The following is a 10,060-nucleotide window of genomic DNA, read 5'->3' as shown; positions in this document are numbered from 1 at the left end:
CTGCATTTCAATGTGGCTTTGTTCTTACTTCATAATTATCTTCACAGAAAATATAGTAAAGTGCCAAAATCTGTACTTCTTTGTGAAAAACAATCATTGAGTGAAAGATAAACTTCAATGAAATCTGAGAGGGTTAACAGGGCACAAGAAACAAATGTGTCTGCACAGAAACGTGATTCAAGAATAAGTTGAGAGACTGTATAAATGCATTAATTCTCTTGAATTTCATGTTTTTCAAAGATATCAACCATATCTCTGCAAAATGACAAAAACTAATCATATAAATGCATATGTATTGCATATAAATCTATGTAGTTCATTTTTTTCTTATCTTTCTTGGTTTTGTCTTTGTCAATCTACTCCATTTTTTCCTTCCATAGTACTAATATGAGAAGTGTGAGTTATTTAAGGATGTAAGATGGTTATGAGCAATTAGCAGCTTGAATTTAGAAAGAAAACAACAATCTTGGTATCTCTTCATCCTACTTACCTCCTCCTTCTCCATTTGTGCAAAAAAGAATATATCTGGGACTATTTAATTCGAAATTGTGCAACTTGGTATTGAGTGAATATGATTAGGAAATTTGCATTGCTTTCTGTTTCCTAGAGGTTTTGGAGACTCAAAAAGGAACGAAGAATAAAATATACATGCTACCATAAACACATTTATTGTATAAAAAATATCCATTTATATAACAAATCAATTTAGGTGAATCATCTATTTAAAAATTTTCTAAACAATGACTAAGCTGAACTATTCAATTGTAGATTTAAATAACCAGCTAAGAGGAACAAGGTAGCATAGTGGTTAAGGTCACAGACTCTGGAGTCAAATTGTTGGGGTTTAAATTCCAGTTCCTGTCTCTATTGCTGTGTGATTTTGGATGGATCACTTCACCTGCTCGTACTTTGGTCTGATCTTCAATAAAACAGATACAATAAAAGCAACTACGTTATAGCGCTGTAAAGATTAAATGAATAAAGATGTGTAAAGTACTTAGAAGTGTGCCCAGTACTGATGAAATGCTGCATATCACTATTACCTGGTATGATACAAATAGTGGAAGTGAAGAGGTCCTATATCTGGAGTTAACTCTCTACATAATCTTAAAGAAGGTATTTACTTCTCTGGGTCTCCTAGTCTACATCTCCAAATGAGATCTGGGCTGTATAGTTTCTAAGGTCTTTCCTGGCCTAAGTTTTTGGAAATCAAATAATATTTTATAAAAATCATTTGACTATCACCTTAGTTTTTACTCTCCTAATCGCATTCTCATGAATACCTTAAAGGGCTGCGTGAAGAACCTTAAGTATTGTGGCTAGTTGGTTGAATGTGAGTTCTGAATGAGCCAACTTCTGAGATCTTTCCAGTTTCAAATTATATTTCTTTTGCTATAAACATAAAACAACAGGGAAATGGTGAGTTTGAGAAATTCCAATCCGTAAGAGATACTGTATCACACTTAATGGATCATCAGAGGAACCAAGGCAGAATAAGTTAGCACTGATGCAGGCCACATTGTGACTGACTCCTTCATGTCAATCAATTTAACTTTTTAACCAGTATATTTATGACATGTCCTTTACAATATCCAAAATCAGAAGTTCCTTTGTAAGGCTAGCTCACTAACTTTAGTACTATCTGCTATATATAATAAATTTCAGCCTAACACCTGAGTTTATGCACTTACATTACTGTACCATATTAAAGTAAATTTGTATTAAGGAAAAAAAAGGAAGATCATTTAGCAGCAGTTTCAAATAAAAGGTGAGCTTTGTATAAGGTTTTCAATAGTAGCAATATCAAAAGTACTTTTCTCTTTCAATATTGCCTTCATCCAACAGTGTGGCCATGGCCAAACGATGTCTATGGAAATTAACTTGAGGTATAATACAATTTGGAAAATAATTATTAGTCAGTTACCCACTTTTAAATGTGATTTTTTTAAATATTCACTCGCTGAAGTCTATAACTGCTGTCATTTTGCCACAGATTGCACCACATTTAATCAGTTTTAAACTAAGACACAGATGGCCCTTGTTCCATAAAATCCCTGGTTTCTTTCTCCTTCACTGACCACATAGTCAATATGCACGAATCACAAAGCTGAGACTTAACATTTTCTTCAATTAGCCCAAAGCAGTAATAAATCAAGGATTCATTTCTGGAGAAGGCAGACCTCACAGATACAATGCTGTGAAGATCAGAAAGACATCTGTTTCATGAAAGAATGTTGCTAATGGTGATCAGTTACGCATTAATGCACAATTTCCACTCATCTTTCATGGGTCAAAATCTTAGGTTTACTCCTATTTTTTGTTACTGAAGTACAGGCTGCTTTAATTAGATGGATACGAAATAATCAAGATTTATTCAGATCAGATATAATCAATGCATACTTTTTCTACTTCGGCTTCCTGATAGATCTCAAGCAGTGGGCAGCAAACAAGACCCAACTTCAGCACATGCTGACCATACTACAAACACAGACAATGTTTTTCCTTTCTAGTAGGAAAAGTATTTTTTTGAGAGACATACTGGCCTTATTTAGAATATATTTCAATTGGCTTTCTGGGAGATAGAAACTATGGCAGAGCTTAAAAAATTTGTGAAATTAAGGATTGTTATTGAGGTTTCCTTGAAGGAAAATAAAGACAAAAATGAGTGAAATTTGAAGCTGGGAGGGGAAAGAGTAGGAAAAGGGTAGGAGAAGAGTCAAAACAGCAAGAGATGGGGGGTGAAGAAAAGCAGAAAACACTCTCCTATGCATGATGGCACTAAACATGGCTGATAGTCCAAAACCAGGTAGGACATCATAACCTCTCCGTGACACTCCAATCAGATTCATAGAGTGGATGTTTACTATGTGTGTAAAGAAAACATTACAGGCATACTACCGGGTATGCATGAACTTATCATGGTTGAGAGGTACAGACATCTATCATGGATAAGCATAACAGAAATTTTCTTGAAGAAAGTACCATCCAGAGATCTGAAATATGAAAAGAAAATATCACATGGAGAAGAGATGAAGAGTGTTGAAGGCAAAGATAATGGTTTATGCAAAAGTTCAGGTGAACAAGAGAATATTCCATATTCAAGGACCTAAAATGACTTCTGATGTACTAGATTAGAGAATAGGAGATACAGTATGTTGAGAAATAAAACAGAGGAATATATGAATCAGACATTAAAAGGCCCTCCAGTTTATCCTAAAGAGTTTAGACTTGGTCCTGAGGAAAATAGAGTACATTTAATGAGTTTAACTAAGAGAGTAATAATACCACAGTATCAGACCCAGTAAAACAGATCCTTGTCCATGGCTTCCTCTGGCTGTGCCTCTACTCACACAGCAAGGAGTACAAAAGGCCAAGGACACGAACCCACCTGGCACCCATACCCATCCTTCTAGAGCGTGTTCTGTGTATACGTTCACATAGAATTCCATGCCTAGATGATTCCAAGCTGCTTCTTTGGCCTGTGTGACCTGTGTCCCAAGTCTGTCCCATAAGGGCAGATCACATTCATGGGCTTACCTCTACACCTGAGGAAAGGCCCCTGAGCAGCTGTTAAGGGGAGGCTGTGGACAGTGATCAAATACATAGGTTGGAATGTCTCTATATAAATGCATGTAATGCACTTCGATGTCTATGCCCTGGTAGTAATGGAGGGAGCATGAAGGTAGAGAAGGGGAAGGACTATTGACCTCCATTTGCACTCCTGTCTGAGCACCAGAGATTTTGGGACTGGGCCGGATGCTCATATTTGTGCTTTACAAGATCACTTTGTCTATTCTGCAGAGAACGGAATGGCTGCACAAAGAAATGGTAAAAGCATAGTATTTAATGATCTGTTGAATATTCCTGGAAAGAGTTGATACAGTATAGCCCAGGTAGTAATAGTGGAAATGGAGATAATTTGGCAGAACTTGTTGTTTGATTGCTGTGGAGGCTGAGTTGAGAAAGAAGTCAAAGCTAGTACCCAGATTTTCAGTTCTCACAATTGGGTTGACGGTAGTAGCTTTAACTAAAAAAAAAACAGAGGAAGAATGATTTATACACAGATGATGTTGACTTCAGTTTGGGCATAATGAATTTAAAGTGTTTGTGGGAATGAAGATGGAGAAACCCAATAAGGCACTGGATTTTGTGATCTAAAGAGCTATCTGCTAGAGAAATACACGTGGGACTTATTAGCAAATGATAATAACTGAAGCCCTTGGAGTAGACAAAATCATCTGAAAAGTGGTACAGGAGAAGAGAGTGTGGACAGATCAGTGAGTCAAACCAACATTTCAGGGATAAGAAGAGAATTCCACTATAAAATGTGTACACAGACATAGTTAGTGTGTTGCAAAGAAGGTTAATGAAAGAGAGTAAATAAAATGAATAACATAAGTTAATTCATAAAATGAATCCATAAAATTAAATTCAGATTATGCTTGAATAGCTAACACCACCTACTAATCCTGAGAGTGTTGCCTGCAGAGATTTTTAGCAATTTTTAAAAAGTATTTAATGCATGAAATACATGAGCCAATTTAAGTGACCCACTTCCCACCAACGATATTCTTTAAATGGTTGTTTTAAAAATCATAAAAATGTACCATATTTAGTAATTATAATTGAAACTATTGATTATACTGTTATGTACTATTTACATTTAATTGTACTAAATCAATTTATTTACTCTTCATTGACTACTATATGCCAGACACCATACTAAGAACATTTCACTCATAATCTCATTTAATCCCCATGTAAAATGAATAAAGCAGCTACTATTATCCCCTTTTTACAAATAAACAAACTAGATTTTAGGGAAATTAAATAACTTGGTCATGAGCACAGACTTCATAAGTGACAGAGCTGGATTTTGAACTTAGTCTGATTTGTATCAAATGTCTTAACATTATAAATTTATGTTGGTATCAGGAAAGAAAAAGATAAAGATACTCTTAGCAGTTAATTGAAATTTAAGTCGCCTTTCTTGACTCACTATAATTTATAATAATAATTAATAATAAATAATAATAAGTAATAAATAATTTTAGGACATCCGCACTTTCCTATGTGCTCCCCATTGGGAAAAAAACTGAATCAACTTTGAATTAGCTATTTGTTTTTGCTACATAATAAGTGACTAGACTGTAATCATTTTTTTGTAATTTTTTTTCACATTTATTTATTTTTGAGAGAGAGAGACAGAGACAGAGACAGAGACAGAGCGTGAGTGGGGGAGAGGCAGAGAGAGAAGGAGACACAGAATCCGAAGCAGGCTCCAGGCTCTGGGCAAGCTGTCAGCACAGAACCCTACGCAGGGCTTGAACCCACGAACCGCAAGATCACGACCTGAGCCAAAGTCAGATGCTCAACCAACTGAGCCACCCAGGCGCCCCAAGAATATAATCAGTTTTAATTGAAGCATTTAAATATTAACTTAACTTGGTATAATATCCAAACAATTCTTGGCACTTGTACTATTCAAGTAATATAGAAAAAAATTGCATTAACCAAAAAGAATTGAGAAAAACACAATTTGAAAATGTGAAAATTCCTAACTAGAGAATATTTAAAACTCAGCTTATTAATTAAATCATATCTAACACAAAATTATGACTAATTCTAAAGAAAATCATAGGGAGATAAGTTCTAGGTAATGTAACACAAAGTAAAATAAATATGTAAATCAAAAGAATTTCAAATGACCCATTGATTCTTACCATGCAAAGTGATACTGCTAAGGACTCGAAACATATTATCATGGTTAAACAATCCTAGATTTTTATGTGCACTAAAAATTTGTTTAACACAACATTTTTTCTTTGAGTATAAAAGTAAATTTTAGCACCATTCCTACTCAAATCATTATAAATTCCTAATTCTTTAGGAAAAACTAATGAGATATGACATTATTCTTTAGGAAAAACTAATGAGATATGACATTATTCTTAATTACTATAATAACCCATAAGCATCGCCATATGCTATATTATATATAAAGGTGAAATATCCAAATAGGTTTTATTTAGTCATGTAATGAGGTACGTAATGTCATAAAATTGGGTCTATAACATTGAGGACTATAAGGCAGATGGACAATAGCAATAAATAAACACTTACCTTCCAGGAGTAGATCAACAGAAAGTCGGGCAAGAAAATAAGATATGTAGTGAGGAGAAAGGGAAATATCTACTTATAGAAAATCAATTCAATAAATATGTTCTGTCTACTCATAAATACACATAAAACAAAATATCCATTATTTTTTTAAGACTGACATATATGCACATATATCAGAGAGAGGAAGAAAGAGAGAGAGAAAAAAAGGAGAGACATTCTAGTGAAGCAGACAAACAGGTAAATCTATCATTTAAGTATTGATTTTAATAAACATTTCAAGTTTTCTCTGACTATGGTCTCTTTTTGCATAGCCATTATCATCAATAATGAAATTTATTGAATCAGAGATTCCCAAAACATGAATACTCTCTTCAAGTACATTAGGTCTTAGTGCATCAATTTTTGCACTGTGAGGGTTTCCAATTTGTGAATTACTCTTTTAATATATTGAACTTCTCTCTGTACTTCCTGATCTATCATGTCTTTAGTGACTTAATTCCTTTTATATACTCTAATATTTTAAGATTCACTAAAATGTGGTAAGGGGAGAAAAGAGTGGTAGGCTTAGTATTACCAAGTTCTCAACAAAGAAAAGCAATATGCTGTCCCTGGTTTCGGATGTCATAATCTTACACTAACCCTGTTAATCTAACCACACATTCAGCTTTTAGTAGGTTAATTGCCAACCTACCCTTCAGAAATTTCCCTTCAGTTAATCATTCATTCAAAAATATTTGAGATCACCTCCTTTTTATGAGATCTACCTTCTATAAAACCTAGTTCTTCCCTAATAATGGAGAAAGGAAAACAGCTTGAAAATATATATATACACATATACACATTTTTTTTTTAACATTCACTACACTACTGTGGAAAAAGTAGGAAAAAAAGTGGCAACTATTCAGAGATATTCAAGAAAATCATTTCTGAGTTCTCCACTGATACTCTAATTTCTTTAAATGGTTCTTAATCCACCAAATACTACCATGGTAGGTACACTACTTCAAAGGCATCATTTCATATAACAAATTTACATAGATTTTGAAATGTTATAATTCATACAACATTGATTTAAAGGCATGTGGATCTGTTTTATACTTTTTGAACAATTCAATTATTATCTACTGCTTTGGCAAAATAAAGAGTTTAATTTTACAGGGTATATTCCCATTACTTTACTGCCTAAATAGAAAAATATATACTGAATTTAAGGCCTGGGGGGGGGGGACAGTTATTTTCCAGACATAATCGTAGCTGTAAAATTGGTTTTTGTTTTATCTAGCAAAGATATCACACTGATATACCACATTACTCTCAGGTATCTAAAGAACAGAAGGGCCAAAAAATTCATAAAAATCACTGTTCTAATATATTAAATGTAATCCTTGCAGGACTGATATTTAGAGATGAATAAAAGAAGAATGTCATTTTCTAAAATGTCAATTGTGCAGTTTGTGCTCGCCTGAAGCATCTCAAAATTGCAAAATACCCCCTCTACCAGACAATATGGGAAGCTTCACCTTCCTAGCAGAATGGAAGGAATGGATTTCTGAAAACTAATCGTTTTCATAACATTTCTCCATACTGTTGAGTGAATTTTCTGTATACACATTTTCCTTTTAAAGTCATTTATCATGTAATATATCAAGTTCAATATTTTAAACTCTTTTTATAGCTTTTAAAGTTTTATTTATCTCTGATATGAGAATGTATAAAGAACTGAATGAGTAAATTTTTTATAGTATTTAAATCTGGAAATGTATGTCAGAATATTTTCATAGGGAATTTTCCAGCTTCTAAACTCGTTATATATGTCTAACGTTTTAGGGGGGAAAAAAAACAACATAGGAAGAATTCCCCTGAAAGCTCTTTGATGCAAGTGTGTGCATCATGTAAAATGATCTTCAGTTCACACTACCCCTCCTTTTTCAAGTTCTCTAACTTTTCACTAAAACAGAAATTTGAACACAAGAAAATGTACATTACTAATGGCACAGAAAAATACAGGTAGCAGTTTACCATATACCAGAACCTGGGAAGAGTTCACACAAAATACACTATTAGTGGGCTGGATTTAAAAATCCAATTGGTGTCATATTACTATTCATACCCTGCCTCTTGTTCTAAATGTCTTATGTAGCCGATTACTGTCCCCTTAAATATCTAGCTATGTTGTTTATTTGCATGCAAGTTCTCTCCATGCTTCCTACCTATTCCAACTTGAAAAAAAGAGTATCTGTAGCTGTCCAGTAAATGTTGTTTACCGTTTTGTAAGTGAAGCTCAGTATAAGTGTTAGTTCTTGGACAAAAAAAAAAAAAAAAAGTAATAGTTTGGTTTCTAATCTAAAATGTTGTTTAATTTTGTGCTGTAAAATTATGGTTTAAACTCCTATATCTGCTAAATTAAATTTTGAAAATTAAACTCCCATTTCATTTATAGATCAATTAGAATTATCTTTTACTGAGTAATTAATTGTGGTTCTGTGCCTATGGTACACAAGATGTTGCCTCAAGCTTTAGCTAAATGTTCTCCTCAAAAAAAAAAAAAAATCTATTAGTAATTTAATCATCTTGGCCAGCAAACAATTAAATTTCAATCATTCTACAGTTGTTTTAAGGATAGTTTCCCTTTTTCTATAAAGTATATGTGGACTACATAGACCGAAGAATATTTTTTAAGTTTGCAAAATATTCTTCTTAAAAGTAGAGAAGAAAATAGGAGAAATGAAAGAAATATTCTTCAAAGGTTCCATCTTGATCTTTGTAGCAAGAAAATAACTCAGCATTTCACAAAGGATGAACTAAATTGGTATCTGCCATTTTAATACACTTCTGTATTAGCCTGACCCTATCTGTACACATTGATTGGACCATTTTGCTGTGTTCTTACAAATGGCTCACAATAAATGACCCTGCTGTGCAACAGTCATTACAAGACAATTTAACTAGTGCTTACAGCTCTTCAGTTGTTGAAAGAGGGAGATTATCCAGAACTAATAAGGTGGCAATGACATTCAGTAGATCAAGATAAAAAGCAAAGAGAAAAAGAGAGAGAGAGAAAAGAAAAAGGACGAAATGCAAAAGAACTGGCAAATTGTCTTCCTGTTCCTTGAGTTAAGATTGATTTAGGACCACAAAATAATTTCTCAGGTCATTGGTGTGGAAGATGCTACCATTGAATACAAATGCATTTCGTTGTATCCATATCTGAGATTTACATCACAACTAGTCAGGCAACCAAGAAGATAAACCATGTTAGTAGTAGTAATGAATAACTAAAAGCAAAAAAAAAAAAAAAAAAAAAAGAGAGAGAGAGTATGTGTATTTTTATTCATGATTAAAAACAAACCAGAATAGGGGTCCTTATATTGCTAGAACACCAGAAGTTCTGAAAATTGCAATGTGTGCTTTATGGCAAAAATGCTGGGCCTAAGTAAATAATCCAAGATTCAATGCCTCTAGTCATTATAACATCGTCAGTGATACTATTATTACAGAGCTATGGTGTAATGGGTGTTACAAGCATTGACTTGTCCCACTGTTATTTCTACAAAAAGAGTCAGAATGACTCAGAACAGTTGAGAAGTACAAATGTTACTGGGCCAAAATCAATAATGTAAATTGAACTTTATATTAAGTTTGGGTTTTCGGAGAGGAGAACTTTCTGGTTACAAGAAAAAAAGTCTCTTTGTTTTGTTTTGTTCTACTTGTCATTATAATAAAAAGAGACTATGTGCTTCTCTGAGTAATAGACTTGCATAATTAATATACGTTTCAAAATATCCAAATATCGAAGAATTTTATTGAGGGTTCATTTGAGTTCATGGGGAGAACTGCATGAAGTATTAGAAGTAAATATTGGAAGTAGGGGCAGAAATTCCATGGAGAGAACATTCTAAATATGCCTTTTTTTTCTTGCAAGCTGGTGAATGTGTGT

Source organism: Felis catus, chromosome A1 (assembly GCF_018350175.1).
Source record: "Felis catus isolate Fca126 chromosome A1, F.catus_Fca126_mat1.0, whole genome shotgun sequence".
In the NCBI taxonomy this organism is placed as follows: Eukaryota; Metazoa; Chordata; class Mammalia; order Carnivora; family Felidae; genus Felis; species Felis catus.
This window is presented reverse-complemented; position numbering follows the sequence as displayed.